General features: G+C 44.4%; 1 protein-coding gene across 4 annotated transcripts in view; it reads left to right on the top strand.

Moving 5' to 3' along the window:
• The first annotated feature begins 13,039 nt into the window (after positions 1-13,039).
• The window catches only part of CCDC125 (coiled-coil domain containing 125), a 51,805-nt gene continuing 46,033 nt past the window's right edge, over positions 13,040-18,811 (top strand). Inside the window, exon 1 of one of the 4 annotated variants that reach the window (XM_064376024.1) lies at positions 13,040-13,079. The gene's annotated coding sequence lies outside the window, so the exon portion shown is untranslated. Of the gene's footprint in view, positions 13,080-13,107; positions 13,196-18,811 lie in introns of those variants that run through there. The other 3 variants (XM_064376025.1, XM_012462217.2, XM_012462220.3) reach the window with 3 other exon arrangements.

The following is an 18,811-nucleotide window of genomic DNA, read 5'->3' as shown; positions in this document are numbered from 1 at the left end:
TTCAAAGTTCATCCAAGTTGTAGCACGTACCAATATCTTGTTCCTTTTATGGTTGAATAATATTCCATTATATGGTTATACCACATTTTGCTTATGTTTTCCATCACTTGCACAATTAGGTTGTATCCACTTTGGGTACTGTGAAGCAGAATACATAATAGTAGCATACTATGAGCATTCACATACAAGATTCTGTATGGATGTATGTCTTCAGTTTTCTTAGGCATATACTTGGGAGGGGAATTGCTGGGTCGTAGAACAACTGCGTTTTAACTTTTTGAGGAAATGCCAAATGGCTTTTCAAAGTGGTTGCAGCATTTTATGTTCCCACCACCAACATATTAGGGACTCAGTTTCTTCACATTCTTGCCAACACTCGTTAGTCTATCTGTTGATTTTTACCATTTCAGCGATTTTTATTAGGGTAAATGTTTGAACTAACTTCACTTGCAGGCATGACGGGGGTGAGGTCTCTCTTTCTCTCTACATGGGCCACTCCCAGGGTCTGGTCACAATAAATCACCACAGGGTGCAAAGCTTCAGTCCTAGACCACCAGGTGGGATTTCCTCCTGCAGCTGTTTGTTTAACCTCTCACTCCCAGCTTTCCTTCTGCAGTTTCTTCCACTGCTCTCTCTTGGCAAAGTCATCAGGATAAACTGCCTTCTCAGAAGGGTGCCAGTCATCTAAGCACCACTCCAGAGACTTGTAGCATAGCACTCATATCTCTCATAGGAAGTACTCCCAGAAAGTCAGGGAAAAGAAGGGCTGTGAATGCTGACGGTACCAGAATTCCTCTGCCTCCCTCAGCAGTGGGGTAGCCTCCATTATATCCTGTTCTTTCCTATGCTTTAAAACTGGGCTCTCATCAAACAAGCAAAGTACCATTATTTGTCTCTGGATGTACCGTGGCTTGAGGTGCTGCAGCACCTGCTTACAAAGCAGCAACACCTTCTACTTATGGGTCAAGTAGGTCCTCTATCATCAAGAACACCATGACCGCCTGCTCCCATCTTTTTTATTATAACCATACTATTGGGTGAGTAGTCATATCACATTTTTGGTTTTGATTTACATTTCTCTAATGATTAATGATGCTGAGCATCTTTTCATGGGCCTAATGGTTTATCTATCTTCTTTGGATCCCTCATCTTTTTTTTTTTTTTAAGATGGAGTTTCGCTCCTGTTGCCCAGGCTGAAGTATAATGGCACGATCTTGGCTCACCACAACCTCCGCCTCCCAGGTTCAAGCGATTCTTCTACCTCAGCCTCCCAAGTAGCTAGGATTACAGGCATGTGCCACCACACCCATCTAATTTTGTATTTTTAGTAGAGACTGGGTTTCTTCATGTTGGTCAGACTGGTCTCGAACTCCTGACTCAGGTGATCTGCCTGCCTTGGCCTCCCAAAGTGCTGGGATTACAGGCGTGAGCCACTGTGCCCAGCCTCATCTTTTTAATGTTTGCATAAAATGCCATTAATAAGGCTGGCTCATGCCTGTAATCACAACACTTTGGGAGGCTGAGATGTGTGGATTACCTGAGGTCAGGAGTTGGAGACCAGCCTTACCAACATGGTGAAACCCCATCTATACTAAAATACAAAAATTAGCCGGGTATGGTGGCAGGTGCCTGTAATCTCAGCTACTTGGGAGGCTAAGGCAGGAGAATTGCTTGAACCTGGGAGGTTGCAATGAGCCGAGATCGCGCCATTGCACTCCAGCCTGGGCAACAAGAGCGAAACTCCGTCTCCAAAAAAATTTTTTTTTTTTTGGAGACGGAGTTTCGCTCTTGTTGCCCAGGCTGGAGTGCAATGGCGCGATCTCGGCTCACCGCAACCTCTGCCTCTAGGGTTCAGGCAATTCTCCTGCCTCAGCCTCCTGAGTAGCTGGGATTACAGGCATGCACCACCATGCCCAGCTAATTTTTTATATTTTTAGTAGAGACGGGGTTTCACCATGTTGACCAGGATGGTCTCGATCTCTTGACCTCGTGATCCACCCGCCTCGGCCTCCCAAAGTGCTGGGATTACAGGTGTGAGCCACCGCGCCCGGCCTGAAAAAAAATTTTTTTTTTAATGCCATTAATGATATGCCAAGTACCCAGGCACTGTGGCTCACACCTGTAATCCTAGCACTCTGGGAGGCTGAAGCAGGCGGATGGCTTGACCCCAGGAGTTTGAGACCAATTGGCCAACATGGCGAAACCCTGTTCCTAAAAAAAAAATTTTTTTTTAAATAGTCTGGGCACAGTGGCTCACATCTATAATCCCAGCACTTTCGAAGGCCAAAGTGGGAGGAGCACTTGAGCTCTGAATTCAAGACCAGCCTGGGCAACATAGTGAGACCTTGTCTCTATTTTAAAAGAAAAAAGAGGCTGGGCACAGTGACTCCTGCCAATAATCCCAGTATTTTGGGAGGCCAAGGCAGGTGGATCACTTGAAGTTAGGAGTTCGAGACCAGCTTGGCCAACATGGTGAAACCTTGTCTCTACTAAAAATACAAAAATTAGCCGGGCATGGTGGTGCATACCTGTAATCCCAGCTACTAGGGAGGCTGAGGCAGGAGAATTGCTTGAACCCAGGCAGCAGAGCTTGCAGTGAGCTCAGATCACACCACTGCACTCCAGCTTGGGCAACAGAGTGAGATGCTGTCTCAAAAATAAATAAATAAAAATAAAAAATAATAGCCAGGCATCGTGGCATGTGCCTGTAGTCCTGGCTACTCAGGAGGCTGAGGCAGGAGGATCACCTGAGCCTGGGGAGGTTGAGGCTGCAGTGAGCTGTGATTGAGCCACTGCACTCTATCCTGGGCGACAACTAGAGCTTGTCTCAAGAAAAAAGAAAGGACACGTTTGATTTAATCAGTCCTTTACTGATGGACATTTAGGTTGTTTCCAGCTTTTTACTATTACAATGATGCAAGAATAATAAAGACCTAATATTACTATGCCACAAACTTCTAAACACATTTCAAAAGTGAATTCTTTAACCACATGACCACTCTCTGTGGTAGGTATTATTGTTATTTCCATTACAGGTAATGGAACCAAGGCACAGATGAGTTAAGTGACTTATCCAAGATTATAGCTAAAAGGTATTAGCTTCAGGGTTCTATCTTAGGCAGGCTTTCGCCCACTAAATTGTGCTGCCTAATGCATATGCAGTTATGCTATGAGCAAGTTTATCTGTTGAATAAATTCCCAAAGATAAATTGTATGCAAATGTAACATTTAGTAGACTTTTTTTTTTTTTTTTTTGAGACAGGCTCTTGCTGTGTCACCCAGGCTGGAATGCAGTGGTGCCATCATAGCTCACTGCAGCCTCAACCTCCTGGGCTCAAGTGATCCTCCCACCTCAGCCTCCAGAGTAGCTAGTGAAACCCTGTCTGTACAAAAAATATATAAATTACGCCAGTGGTTTATGCCACTGCATTACAACCTGGACAACAGAGCGAGACTCCATCTCAAAAAAAAAAAAAAAAAAAAAAGAAAAGAAAAACCAACAAAAATTAGCTGGGTGTTGTGGCATGTGCCTGTAATCCCAGCTACTCAGGAGACTGAGGTGGGAGGATCACTTACATCCAGGAAGCCGAGGCTGCAGTGAGCTGAGATCGCACGACTGCACTCCAGCCTGGGCGACAGAGTGAGACACCATGTTAAAAAAAAGACAAAGGCTGGGCGCGGTGGCTCACGTCTGTAATCCCAGCACTTTGGGAGGCTGAGGCGGGTGGATCACAAGGTCGAGATTGAGACCATCCTGGCCAACTTAGTGAAACCCCATCTCTACTAAAAATACAAAAAATAGCTGAGCATGGTGGCAGGCACCTGTAATCCCAGCTACTCAGGAGGCTGAGGCAAGAGAATTGCTTGAACCCAGGAGGCGGAGGTGTCGGTGAACCAAGATTGCACAACTACACTCCAGCCTGGGGACAGAGCAAGACTCCGTCTCCTGAATGAATGAATGAATGAGTGAATGAATGAATGGATAAAGAAACCAGCGACCAGGTGCGGTGGCTCACGCCTGTAATCCCAGCACTTTGGGAGGCTGAAGTGGGTGGATCACAAGGTCAGGAGATCGAGACCATCCTGGCCAACATAGTGAAACACTGTCTTTACTAAAAATACAAAAATTAGCTGGGCATGGTGGCATGCGCCTATAGTCCCAGCTACACAGGAGGCTGAGGCAGGAAAATCACTTGAACCCGGGAGGCAGAGGTTGCAGTGAGCCGAGATTGGGCCATTGCACTCTAGCCTGGTGACAGAGTGAGACTCTGTCTCAAAAAAAAAAAAAAAAAAAAAGACAAAAGACAAAAAAGAAAAGAAATTAAGCATGGTGGTGCACATCTGTAATCCCAGCTACTGAGGAGGCTGAGGCATGAGAATTGCTTGAACCCAGGGAGTGGAGATTGCAGTGAACCAAGATCATGCCACTGGACTCCATACCACTGGGCAACAGAGCAAGACCCTGTTTAAAAAAAAACAGAAAGAAAAAAGAAAAGAAAAAAGAAATCCATACATATGGGCACATTTTAAAAAACGTTTTCTTTTTAAAGTTTTTTTTTTTTTTCCACCTGAACCTGACAGTAGTTGATGGGTCATTTTTTTTATTTTGAGACAGGATCTTGCTCTGTCACCCATGCTGGAGTGCCATGGCATGCTCTTTGCTCACTGCAGCCTCAATCTCCCTAGGCTCAGGTGATCCTCCCACCTCAGCTTCCAAGTAGCCTGCCAGTACACCTGCCTAATTTTTAAATTTTGTGTAGAGATGAGGTTTCACCACATTGCCCAGACTGGCCTGGAACTCCTGGGCTCAATCAATCCTGCTGCCTCAGCCTCCCAAAGTGTTAGGGTTACTGGTGACAGCCACTGAGCCCTGTGGCAATTTTTGATGGAAGTCCAAAGGCAAATCAATGGGGGAAAAAATAATCTTTCAACAAGTGAAAAATTTTAGTGCCTTGGATTAGGCAAAGATTTTTCTGATAGGACACAAAAAGCACAAACCATAAAGGGATTGATACACTGGACTTCAGCAAAATTCGTAACTCTTTCTCTCTTCAAAAGACAATTTTAAAAAAATGAAATCAAAGAACCAGGGCAGTGGTGCTCACCCTAGTCCCAATGACTCCCAGCTGCTAGGCAGGCTGAGAAAGGAGGATTTCTTGAGCCCAGAGTTCATGGTTGTAGTGAGGTCCCTGCAAATAGCTACTGCATGCAAGCCTGGGCAACACAGCAAGATCCCATCTCCACAAATGTTTAGAAAGAGAATGAAAATGAAAGCATAAACCACAGATTGGGGGAAATGAAAAATGAACATCAAATACCAGGTTTATAACAATAAGAAAACAATTTGATTTAGGAAGGTCAACAAAATTGGCACACCTTAATCTAGATTAATGGAAAAGAGAAGGGAGGTGATATCACTACTGACTACAGAAATCAAATGGATTATGAAGGAAAATTATAAACAACTGTATGCCAACAAATTAGATGATGTATATTAAATGGATAAATTCCTAGAAATTCACAAACTTCTGAAACTGATTCAAGAAGAAATACAAATTATAAATAGACCTATAACAAGAAAAGATAATAAATTAGTAATTTTAAAATTTCCTACACAGAAAAGTCCAGGAACAGATGGCTTCACTGGTGATTTATTTTAATTAATTAATTTTTTTTTTTGAGATGGAGTTTCGCTCTTGTTGCCCAGGCTGGAGTGCAGTGGCGTGATCTTGGCTCACTGCAACCTCCGCCTCCCGATTCAAGCAATTCTCCTGCCTCAGCCTCCTGAGTAGCTAGGATTACAGTACCCACCACCATGCCCAGTCAATTTTTGTATTTTTAGTAGAGTAGGGGTTTCACCAAGTTGGCCAGGCTGGTCTTGAACTCCTGTCTTCAGGTGATCCACCCGCCTCAACCTCTCAAAGTGCTGGGATTACAGGAGTGAGCCACTGTGCCCGGAGATTTTTTTTTTTAAATTTATAAAGAAAAGCTCATAATTTCACAGACTATAAGGAAGTATGGCTGGGGAGGCCTCAGGAAACTTATAATCATGGTAGAAGGCCAAGGAGAAGCAGGCACGTCTTACATGGACAGAGCAGAAAAAAGAGAGAGCCACTGGCGAATTTTATTAAACATTTTAAAAAGAGCTAATACCAATTATTTTAAAATCTCTCCCAACAAATAGAAGATGAGGGAAGAATTCCCAACATATTTTAAAAAGTTTACATAAAGGATGAATTGCTGTTAAGTTAAAAAAATAAATAAGGCTGGTACAGTGTCTCATGCCTGTAATCCCAGCACTTTGGGAGGCCAAGGTGGGCAGATCACCTCAGGTCAGGGGTCTGAGACCAACCTGGCCAACATGGTGAAACTCCATTTCTACTAAAATTAGCTGGGCATGGTGGCAGGAGCCTTTAATCCCAGCTACTCGGGAGGCCGAGCCAGAAGAATCACTTGAATTCAGGAGGTGGAGGTTGCAGTGAGCTGATATTGCCCCACTGCACCCCAGCCAGGCAACAGAGAGAGACTCTGTCAAAAAGAAAAAAAATTAGCTGACCGTGGTGGTGCATGCCTATAATCTCACCTACTCAGGAGGCTGAGGCAGGAGAATCACTTGAACCCAGGAGGCAGAGGTTGCAGTGAGCCACGATCACACCACTGCACTCCAGCTTGGGCAACAGAGTAAGACTCCATCTCATGCACAAAAAACAAATCTATCCCATGTTCATGGATCAGAAGACTTAATATTACTAAAACGGCAATACTTGCCAATTGATGTGTAGTATTAGCACAATCCGTATCATAATCCCCAGCTGGCTTTCTTGCAGAAACTAACAAACTAATCTTAAAATACATATGGAAATTCAAGGGACTCAGAACTACCAAAACAAAGTTGCAGGACTCACATTTCTTGATTTCCAAACTTATTACTAACACCACATTAAGACAGGATAGGACTGGCATAAGAATAGGCATACAGATAATGGAATAAGATTGAGAGATCAAAAGTAAGCCCTTATATTTATGACTGATTAATTTTCATAAGCTGGCCAAGATGACTGAATGTAGAAAGAACAATCTTTTTTTGTTTTGTTTTGTTTGTGTGTCTTTTTATTTTATTATTATACTTTAAGTTTTGGGATACATGTGCAGAATGTGCAGGTTTGTTACGTATACATGTGCCATGGTTTTTGCTGTACCCATAAATATCATCTACATTAGATATTTCTCCTAATGCTATGAAAGAACAACCTTTTAAACAAACAGTGCTGAAACAATTGGATAATTGCATTGATCTTATTTATAATCAGGAGAAATTTTAGAGCCTCAATTTTAAGTCTGGTATGACTCGCCTGTAGTCCCAGGAGAATCGCTTGAATCCAGGAGGCAGAGGCTTCAGTGAGCTGAGATCACACCACCGCACTCCAGTCTAGTGACAGAGCAAGACTCCATCTCAAAAATATCTATCTATCTATCTATCTATCTATCTATACAAAAATTAGCTGGGCATGGTGGTGTGCACCTGTAGTCTCAGCTATTTGGGAGGCTGAGGCAGGAGAATCACTTCAACCTGGGAGGCGGAGGTTGCAATACACCAAGATTGCACCACTGTACTCCAGCCTGGGCAACAGAGTAAGACTCTGTTTCAAAAAAAAGAAAAGAGAAGAGAAAAGAAGAAAAGGAAAGGTTTAGACTAAAATTCCTTTACTGAAAGTTCTTGGGGTTGAGGGAGATGGGAGGCAGTATCTTTTTGCTGTTATATTTCTTACACTCTAGTGTCAGTGAAATTACATCATCCTTTGTAAAATCAATAAAATCCCTGACAATTAAAAAAAAAAAAAGAAAGAAAAGCAGACTTTCAGTACTGAGAAACCAAGCAAACATAGTAGGCCAAAGCAATTGCTGGAGCAAAGGCATGGATGTGGAAACCAAGAGAGAATGGCCCTGTGGACTTAGAAAGCTGCTATTGGAGACTGTTACCTGTTCCTGGTGGTTTTCTGAGATGGGTGCTACCTTCCTGTAACCCCATGAAAACATGCTGGATCATAATTTCATTATGTTGGTGAAATAACATTGGTTTTATTTCCTAATATCCCACAACGTTGGAATAACCGAAGAGACTTGGTAGTGGTCAAACCACTGTGGGGTCTAAAGATCGCTCTGCTTTAGGGACAAAGACAAGTAATAAACACTTTCCTCACAGTGACAAACCTCTTTATTCTTTCTCTTCTCCGGATACAGCTCACATTTGCCTTAACCACTCATAGCCCAAAAGTAAACATATCTAGGTATACTGGGAAATATACTAGATTTAAAATTGAGGCTCTAAAATTTCTCCTGATTATAAATAAGATCAATGCTATGTGCACATTAGATGCTTAAGGATTTAAGATTATCTTAAAAGATTAATACCTCCAACTCCCGGGTTCAAGTGATTCTTTCACCTCAGCCTCTTGAGTAGCTGGGATTACAGGCACGCGCCACCACACCCAGCTAATTTTTGTATTTTTAGTAGAGAGGAGCTTTCACCATGTAGGCCAGGATGGTCTCAATCTCTTGACCTCGTGATCCGCCTGCCTCGGCCTCCCAAAGTGCTGGGATTACAGGCGTGAGCCACTGCATCTGGCCAATTTTTGTATTTTTAGTAGAGACAGGATTTCACCATGTTGGCCAGGATGGTCTCGAATTCCTAACCTCAGGAGATAAACCTGTCTTAGCCTCCCAAAGTGCTGGGATTACATGAATGAGCCACTGCGCCTAGCCAGACTAAACTTTTCTAAATGTCATATGGAGGATAAAATTATTTGTACAAATCTTTTCATAAATATATTAAAGCATTTCAACACCTAGTAACCCACTACCAAAGACATTTTAAAAAATCATCGTGATATTTGGTGCCATTATATAACGGAAAATAAAGTAAACATGCAGACTGTATATAGTCTAATTCAAGTGCCAAATACGAGTAAAACCTATTAGCTCAATTTCTGGCTTTTTTGAAGAAACAAAATCAAGTTAATAGCACCCCATGGTCTCAAAGTAACAGGAAAGGGAAGGAGATATTAAAACCCACTTCCTTTGATAACCTCCAATTAGATGACCAATTGGCCTGATTTGCCTGGGACTAAGGGTAATCAGGATGTGGGACATTTAGTGTTAAAACCAGAGCAGTCCTGGGCCTAGTGGGACAGCTGGTCCTCTTCACCCCTCTAGTTCTTTTAAAAATGTGTGGAATATCCACATTTCTTCTTTTTTATTTATTATTATTTTTTTCTTTTTTTTTTGGTTTTATTTGGTATTTTCTCAAATATCCACATTTCTTTATCCTTAGACTTTTCTGCTTGCATGTAAGGCTCTCCAGGAAGTCAAGAAGCTGCATGATGGTGGGGCTGGAGGAATCAGCCATGTCTTCAGGGCAACCACCTCTTGTATTAGAGGCGTCTTCAACTCTATCTTCAGGTGTCCAGGCTGCTACCAGGTAGCTAACAAAGAACTGTCTTGGGCAACTTTGTCTTTAGTACTCTGTGCTTTCCCTGTTGACATCCTCAGCTCTTAACCACTACAGGCCTCACACTGTATTCCCTGTGGCTCATGCCTGTGGACGCTCTATAGGGACTTGCTCTCAGCACACTGTTAACTAATTGTCAAAAATGCCAGCTACTGGCTGGGCGTGGTGGCTCACACCTGTAATCCCAGCACTTTGGGAGGCTGAGGCAGGCAGATCACCTAAGGTCAGGAGTTTGATACCAATCTGGCCAACATGGTGAAACCCCACCTCTACTAAAAATACAAAAATTAGCTGGGCATGGTGGTGGGCACCTATAATCCCAACTACTTGGGAGGCCGAGGCAGGAGAATCACTTGAACCCAGCACGGGGGAGGCGGGGGGGCGCGGAGGTTTCAGTGAGCCGAAATTGCACCACTGCACTCCAGTTTGGGCAAAAGGAGCAAAACTCCATCTCAAAAAAAAAAAAAAAAAAAAGCCAGATATTGAAGCCAAAGTGTGACCTTTTACAGGAGTGCTGAAGTTTTAAAAGGGCATTCTCAGAGCCCAAAAATCTTTCAAATACACAAAGCTAGACAGTAAAAATTGTTAGCTCTGTGAAAATCAAAGTGCAAAGCACTTAATAGCAATAGTTATTTCTTACTGTGAACCATGTGTCAGGCACCATGCTAAATATTTCACAAACATTAATTCATATACTACTACAGCAGCCCTGTGGGGCAGGTACCGAATCAAGCCCATTTCACAGGTAGCGACACTGAGGCTGAGCTTGGTAATGGTCAGGGCCTGATTTGAACCCGACACTGTGCTTATATACCTCCAAAGTCAGGCTCTTTTTTACCCCACAATGAATGTTTTTTTTTTTTCTAATATCACATACACGCACACAAAGTATATATACATATATATGATTTTTATAGAGACTGACAGGGTCTCACTCCATTGCCCAGGCTGGAGTGCAGTGGCACAATCAGCTTACTGTAACCTCAAACTCCTGGGCTCCAGCAATCCTCCTGCCTTAGCCTCTCAAATGGCTAGGACTATAACTATGCCCAGCTAATTCTTTTCTTAAGAGACAGGGTCTCACTATGTTGCCCAGGCTGGTCTTGAACTCCTGAGCTCAAGCAACCTTCCAGCCTAAGCCTCCTAAAGTGCTGGGATTACAGGTATGAGTCACCGTGCCAGGCCTCACATGTTAGGTTTTAATCAGGTCTCTTAGTTTGCAGCTAGGATCAAGTCCTCTCTCTTACCTCTGACTGATTCAGCCACAAACAATTATTTTGATCACCTGCTATGCACCCATGGTGTTCTTGGCACTAGGAATCCTGCTGTGAGTGAAGCTGAGCTCCTGCCTGTGTGGAGCCTGGGCCACATGGGTCTCCCAGCTGTGCTTTGAAGTCACTATCAAAAGTCCTGGCACTGGAGAGTTTCATGTGTCTGATGCTAGGGCAAGATGCCAAATTCCACATTTGCCTCCAACAGGAACAAATGTCAGTTTCCACCAAGCCCCACCCTGTTCAGGTGACTCCTGTTGTTGAGTCTTTTCATACCATCTCCCCTTCACCCTCAAGTGCCACCAACAGGCAGAGGTGGGGAGCTGGGTTTGGAGACACTGGTCTGATCCTTAGGTGAACTCTCCCCTGATGTTGCAGGAGAATGGGTGCTCAAATGGAGAATCAGCACTCTTCTCAGGATTGGAAGGTGCTGTGGCTGGGGGGAGGCTGCATTATGTTCTGGGCTATGAGCTTTTCCAGAATTCCACTCCACAGGCACACATCTGCTGTGTCTGTATTTCTTCGTATAAATCAGATGTCCCTGAGTTCTCCAGTCTCGAATGTCTATGTAAGGTGTCTAGCCCCATCTGAGGATGCTGGAAGTCTAGTCTGTTAGGAGGCCACTGAATACGTGCTTGTCTTGTTGGACCTTCCAAGACGTTCCCTAACGTCTCAGTTCTCTTTGGTTCTGTGTTTGCTGATCTAGGCGATTGCTCCATTTTTTGTACATCACCTCTTGCTAACTCTTCTCCAGGGTAATGCTGTTTGCCACACAGTTCCTTGTCTTCGTTTCCCAAGCATCTTAGTTCTGAAGGTGAGATACTGGCCTGTACGGGATGTCGGGGACAAAGACCAGGTGCCTCCACAAGTGACTCTCCCCAGCTCCCAGCCAGCTGACAACTGCAGGCACTGATGGTCTCTTTCTTTCCTTTTCTTTATCTGCATGCTGGTTTCCAGGCCTTTGCTCACCCTGAAGGAGCCTTATAAGACCCAGTAATTTCACTCCTAGGGAGCTTTTATATCCTGTATCATTTTTCTAAGCTTAAGACTCCTTTTGTTTCCTCATTAATTTGGCGGACCCGTCTGTCCAGAACTTGTGGGATGTCCTCATCTTCATCATGTTGGCAGATACTCCAGCATGGCCTGCCGGCCACCGTCCACAAGCTCACCGGCTCCGCGGTTGCTCATTCGCGCTCCCGCCAGCACCAGCCGGAGCCAGACAGCACATCCTAGCAGCGGACGCCGTCCGCTCCCTGAAAAGACTGCTTTTCAAGGACCGCCTCTACCTCTGAAGCTCAGCTTATATCCACCTTTCTCTCTCTTTTTTCTTTTCTTTTCTTTTTTTTTTTGAGACAAAGTCTCGCTCTGTCGCCCAGGCTGGAGTGCAATGGCACGATCTCGGCTCACTGTAACCTCCGCTTCGCGGGCTCAAGCAATTCTCTTGCCTCAGCCACCCGAGCAGCTGGGAATACAGGCACCTGCCACCACGCCCGGCTAATATTTGTACTTTTAGTAGAGATGGAGTTTTGCCATGTTGGCCAGGCTGGTCTCAAACTCCTGACCTCATGTGATCCACCCACCTCGGCCTCACAAAGTGCTGGGTTAACAGGCGCGAGCCACTGCGCCCGGCCGGATCTACCTTTCTCTTACAGGATTCCTAGACACTTAATTTTTTGGTTTGTTTCTTTTTTGAGACAGGGTCTCCACTCTGTCTCCCAGGCTGGAGTGCAGTGGTGCGATCCCGGCTCACTGTAGCCTCCGTCTCCCAGGCTCACAGGATCCTTAGACCTGAAGGCCTCCCGGCCTCCTGAGGAGCTGGGACCACAGGCACCCCCCACCGCACCTGTTACTTTTTAAATTTTTTGTAGAGCGAGGTCTCACTGTGTTGGCCATACTGGTCTCAAATTCCTGGCTTTGAGTGATCCTCCCGCCTTGGCCTCCCAAAGTCTGGGATTACAGGCGTCAACCACCACGCCGGCCTGAGCCTCAGTGTTTGAACCATCTAAGTTTACAAGTATTGACACGCACCGTCTTGTTGTTTTTCTAAATCTCACGTTATTGTTTGTATATTGGTTACCTGTAGTTGGGTTTGGAGCTGGAGGTAGACAGAGCTAACATCCGGTTGCACACAGGAACCGAGGGAGGTCGCAAAAAGGTAGCGCATGCGGCCTCGATGGCCCAGGGCAACCTCCCCGGCGTTTGGGAGTGAGGGGGTCTGGGACTGCGCGCACGCGGTCACGTGGCCCGGAGGACGCGCGGCGGCCGCGGCGCAGGCGTACGGAGAGACGGCTCCTTGCCAGGTGAGCGCGCTGATGGGGGCGCCGGGGCGGTAGGAGAGCGCTGCTAGCTGAGCCGGAGTCCGGACTCTAGTACCCGCCACGGACGCTGAGAGGGTGCCCGGGGTCAGACCTGCCAGGTGGGAACCGGCAGTGGGGAGGATGGGGAGGCGGGTTGCGCAGATTCGCGGAAACTCAGCAGGTTGTGGAGAAAATGTCCGAACTGGCTCCTTTTCCCTGATTGCCAGTTTAGTGGCCTCGTCTGATAAGGAAAAAATTAAGAAATAGATTTCAGAGACCCTGTTTCTCTCTCTCTCTCCCTCCCCTCCTCCTTTTTTTCTTTTCTGTTAATTTTGAGCCTTACGAAACTATAGTGCCGGTATCCCGATTTGGATCCTGAAACAGAAAAAGAACACTAGTGAAAAAACTAATAAACGTTGTGGTTTAGTTAGTAGCATGTAGCCATGTTAATGTCTTAATTTTGATAAATTGTACACAAATGTTAACATTAGAGGAATTTGGTTAAAGGGTATACAGGAATTCTTAGCAATATCTTTGCAACTTACTGTAAATCTAAAATTATTCTAAAATGAAAAGTTAAAATCCTAAAGCAAAGTGCGTTAGTTCACCAGGAAGGACTCAAGTTAGTTCCTCTTTGCTAAGGAATTAGGCATCTGTTTGACCAACTTGTTTGCTAAGGCAGAGTTGTCAGGCTACTGAGTGTATATTCTTCTATCCAAAGGTTTCCGGGCAGGAATCGGTTTTCTCTTTCGATTCTATCAAATATCTTTGGAACATCTGTTATGCATAAGCCAACAAGACACACAAAGTCTCTGCACAAGGGAATACACAGTCTAGGTCAGGTAGGAAGTAAGCACTATTAAAAAAGGTGCAGTAAAACCTCCCCGAATAGGGAAGACTCAGATGTAGAAGAAATCACATCTGGTCCTAGGGAGTCAGGAAGGCTGCTGTAGGGAGTGCTGTCCTGAACTGAGGGGGGCCTGAGAGGAGACAGCATTCCTGGGGTGAAGAATGCCACCAACAGAGGCTTGCAGCTGACCAAGCTGAGCTGAGGGAGGAGTCTTGGGAGCAGGTGCAGTTCCTCTTACGTGGAAACACAGAGTACATCCAGGGAGTACTGCCAGATGAAACGGAAGGTGAAAACTGGAGCTCCGTTGTAGCAAAAAAAAGCTGCTTTTTAAAAGTTGGATATTTTATTTATTTGGAATTTCAGCTGGGCGTGGTGGCTCATGTCTGTAATCCCAGCACTTTGGGAGGCCAGCAGGCGGATCACCTGAGGTCAGGAGTTTCAGCTGGGCGTGGTGGTTGGGTTGGGGGCTGGGAGGATAGTAAGTTTGTTTTTGAACAAGATGTGCTTGGATTGCTGGCAGGATATCCAGCTGGAGATGTGTATTTGAGAGTAGTAAGAGAGGAAGCCAAACACATACAAAAGGGACAGGAAGAAGAAAAAGAGCCTGAGAGGACAGATATGAAGCAGTCAGGGAAGGAGGAGGATCAGATTTCTATTTCTTGGGGCTTTGGGAGCCAAGGTGGACCCAGGACCTGGACTTTGTGAGTCAGGAGTGTCACAGCTCCTGCAAAGGTATAGGAGGCTGAGGAATGAGACTTGATCTTGGATTTAGCTATTAGGAAGTCACTGGTCATCTTTCAAAGAGTTGTTTTAGTGGAAAAGTGGGATGACTGCTAATAGACTGTAATCTATTCATCCTAAAGCCTTTCCCAAGTGCCCAGAGGACTGGGCAAACAGCCAGAAATACTGTTACTAGTTCTGGCTCTACTGCAAACTACCATTGTATTTGGGGCAATCATGTATGCCTGGACTGGAATAGAAAAAAATACATCCGAGCCAGGTGCGGTGGCTCACGCCTGTAATCCCAGCACTTTTGGAGGCCGAGGCAGGAGGATTATCTGAGGTCAGGAGTTTGATGCCAGTGTGGCCAACATGGTGAAATCCCGTCTCTACTAAAAATACAAAAATTAGCTGGGTGTGGGTGGTGGGTGCCCGTAATCCCAGCTACTCGGGAGGCTGAGGCAGGAGAATCGCTTGAACCTGGGAGGCAAAGGTTGCAGTGAGTCGAGATTGTGCCATTGCATTCCAGCCTGTCGGGGGCCGGTGAGAGCGGCACGTCTGCCGGGGTCTCTTGGCCTGCAAGAGGGTCCCAATACCTGGAAGAGAGAGTGCGCGGAAGAAAAGAAAAGACAGGACAGCTGGAGTCTGGAGGGCTGGCCAGGCAGTTCCCAATTAGCAATGCCTAAAACCAGCAACTTTATTGTACACTGAGTTAGTATATATATCTTTTCCTACCTCATTTTACAGGAACATTCTTTGCCCCACCCTCATTTACATAAGCATTCTTAGTCCCATCTCAATTATCAGAACAGATGCCATTATCTTAATAAAGGGAAGAGAGAGCCATCTGGCTACAAGCTTAGGCAGCGGAAAACACACAATGGGTACAATCAAGTCACACAATGGGTACAATCAAGTCACACAATGGGTACAATCAAGTCTCGCAGGTGGGTCTCATCAGGGTGAGGAAACCTATAGTTAAAATGTTAATGATCTATGCAAGTCATCAGAGAGGCGATAGACCCATTAACTTTGCAAATAGCAGTCACAGGAACAAGCATGGGACCCATCAATAGAGGGTAAACAAAGTCATAAAACTAGCCCAGAGCAGGTACTTCAAGAAACAATGCCTAGTAAAACCACACAGCCTTCACCCAGCCTTTAGGTCAGTGGACCAGAAATAGGCTTCTGCAAACTCAAACTTCTATTAAATCTCTCTTTCACTGGTCTCGACTGCCTCCAGGGGGTGGGAAACGTGTCTGGGCTCAAGCTCCGTTATGGTGGGGACACTGAGTGGTCTCAACGCTGGAGCGATCCCCACACCAGCCTGGTTGACAAGAGCAAAAGTTCATCTCAAAAAAAAACAAAACACAAAAAAACACTTTAATCCTGGCTGAGCATAGTGGTTCACACCTGTAACCTTAGCATTTTGGAAGGCTGAGGCAAAAGGATTGCTTGAGCCCAGGAGTTCGAGACCAGCCTGGGCAACATAAGGAGACTTTGTCTCTATAAAAAATGCAAAAATTAGCCTCTACAAAGAACAAAAAAATTAGCCAGGTGTAGTGGCATACGCCTGTAGTCCCAGCTACTCGGAAGGCTGAGATGGGAGGGTCACTTGAGTCCAGGAGGTTGAGGCTGCAGTGAGCTGCGATTGTGCCACTGCACTCCAGCCTGGGCAACAGACTGAGAACCTGTCCATGTAAAAATAAAGACTTTAATCCTAAAAGTTGACACATCTATTTCAAACAGCAAATATTGATTCAAGTCATCTTTTAAAAGTCAAAGATTTAAAGTGTGAAGAAATTTCCATGTTTATCTATTTAAGATTACAGCATAGTACAGAATCAGCTGTAGATATTCTTAGATTTTGTGGTACTGTAAAAAATATATATATATAGTAAAAATAACATATGGAAAAATACTCCAATCCTACTAATTTATTTATTTATTTATTTATTTATTTTTTTTTTTGAGACGGAGTTTCGCTCTTGATACCCAGGCTGGAGCGCAATGGCGCGATCTCGGCTCACCGCAATCTCCGCCTCCTGGGTTCAGGCAATTCTCCTGCCTCAGCCTCCTGAGTAGCTGGGATTACAGGCACACGCCACCGTGCCCAGCTAATTTTTTTGTATTAGTAGAGACGGGGTTTCACCATGTTGACCAGGATGGTCTCGATCTCTTGACCTCGTGATCCACCCGCCTCGGCCTCCCAAAGTGCTGGGATTACAGGCTTGAGCCACCGCGCCCGGCCCCCTACTAATTTATTTTTATCTTTCTTTTTTCTTCTAGTCTTTGTCCCTGGTACAGACAACTTTGAATTCTGCTTTTTATGTTTTACCCTTGTATATGTGAGCATTTATCATGTTGCTGCCTAGTCAATATTACATAGTATTTTTAAACTATGTTAACTATAATACTATAACTCTAATAGTTATTTACTTAATTTTGTTTAGTTACATAATATTTTATAAAGTTGGTAAACCAAGGTTTGTTTACTTATTGTTCAACATTTTTTATTATTTTCTAATTTTGTCCAATTAGAAATTAAATGGTAGAGTAAATCGCTGAATGGATTGAACATATAACAGGCATAAATACAAACTCATTTTAATTAAAAAAACAAAAAAAAGTAGACTGGGCACGGTGGCTCACGCCTGTAATCCTAGCACTTTGGGAGACCGAGGTGGTTGAATCACCTGAGGTCAGGAGTTCATCACCAGCCTGGCCATCATGGTGAAACCCCATCTTTAAAAAAAAAAAAAAAAAAAAAAAATTCTGGGTTTGGTGGCTCATCCCTGTAATCCCACCCAGCACTTTGGCAGGCAGAGGCAGGTGGATCACCTGAGGTCAGGAGTTTGAGACCAGCCTGCCCAACCTGGTGAAACCCCATCTCTACTAAAATCCAAAAATTAGCTAGGCATGCTGGCAGGTGCCTATAATCCCAGCTACTCAGGAGGCTGAGGCATGAGGATTGCTGGAACCTGGGAGGTGGAGGTTGCAGTGAGCCAAGATTGTACCACTATACTCCAGCGTTAGTGATAGAGGAGACTCCATCTCAAAAAAAAAAATCCCTCAATAAAACCAAGAGGACCCTTTTATTCCTAGCAAAACCTAATAGTCGAGAATGTGTTCCCTGGGGCACACTTTGGAAAATGCTGATACAGAAACAATTTTAGAGCTCTGAAGAACCAAAAATCTAGTCCCCTAAATTGACAATTGAAAAAAAATTCGAATTCAATAAACATTGATTTGGCTATCATAGTTGATTTCAAATATATCAATGGTGCCCAAAAGTGTCCCCATAATGTAGTTATGCTTAACCCCCATTAAGAAATAAAACAGGCTCTAAGAAGCTAAATGACTCACCCAAGATCAAAAAGTGGCAAGTGGTGAAATGAGATTTGAACCCAGACCTCCTGAGTCAATGCCTTCTCTGTTAACACATCCTGCTGCTTCTCTGGTCATCAACCCTGAATACATTAAACTGGTTGAATAATTTAGTAAGTTCAAATATTTTCACTTTCTTGGAAGTAATGTATTTCAAAAGTGAAATTTAATTTGTATTGTATTTGATGTTTCCTTACTATTAGCATATAAAAAGTAGGAGAATATACAGTTAGCAGTCCCTGAAGTTACATTTTATTTTATTAATTTTTAGAGACTGGGTCTTACTCTGTTGACCAGACTAGAGTGCAGTGTCAGGATCACAGCTCACTGCAGCCTTGACTTCCCATCTCAGGCTCCTGTGTAGCTGGGACTACAGCTGTGCACCACCATACCCAGCAGTTTTCTTTTTTTTTTCCCTTTTTTGTAGAGACAAGGTATTGTGTTGCCCAGGCTGGTCTGAACTACTAGGCTCAAGCAATCCTCCTGCTTTAGCATCACAAAGTTCAGGGATTACAGGTGTGAGCCACCGTGCCCAGCCTGAAGTTAAGTTTAAAAAGCAGTAGGCAGGGATAAAAAACAAACAAACAAAATAAAACACTCATTATATTCAACTCTGAATAGCAGAAAGACACACCCATGATGCCTGAATTTATGTGGTCCATTGAAAAATGTTCGTAGCTAACTCTGCGATTGCTTACTCTTTCCTTCTACAACTTTTTCTCCTTGTGTTGACCAATTCCATTTTCTTTGCTGCTGCCCGCCTAATCCTGACCACACC

Source organism: Aotus nancymaae, unplaced genomic scaffold (assembly GCF_030222135.1).
Source record: "Aotus nancymaae isolate 86718 unplaced genomic scaffold, 86718_ANA_hifiasm-v0.15.2.pri h1tg000014l, whole genome shotgun sequence".
Classification (NCBI taxonomy): Eukaryota; Metazoa; Chordata; class Mammalia; order Primates; family Aotidae; genus Aotus; species Aotus nancymaae.
Note: the sequence above shows the minus strand (reverse complement) of the source record. Positions and strands in the feature narration are given on the sequence as shown.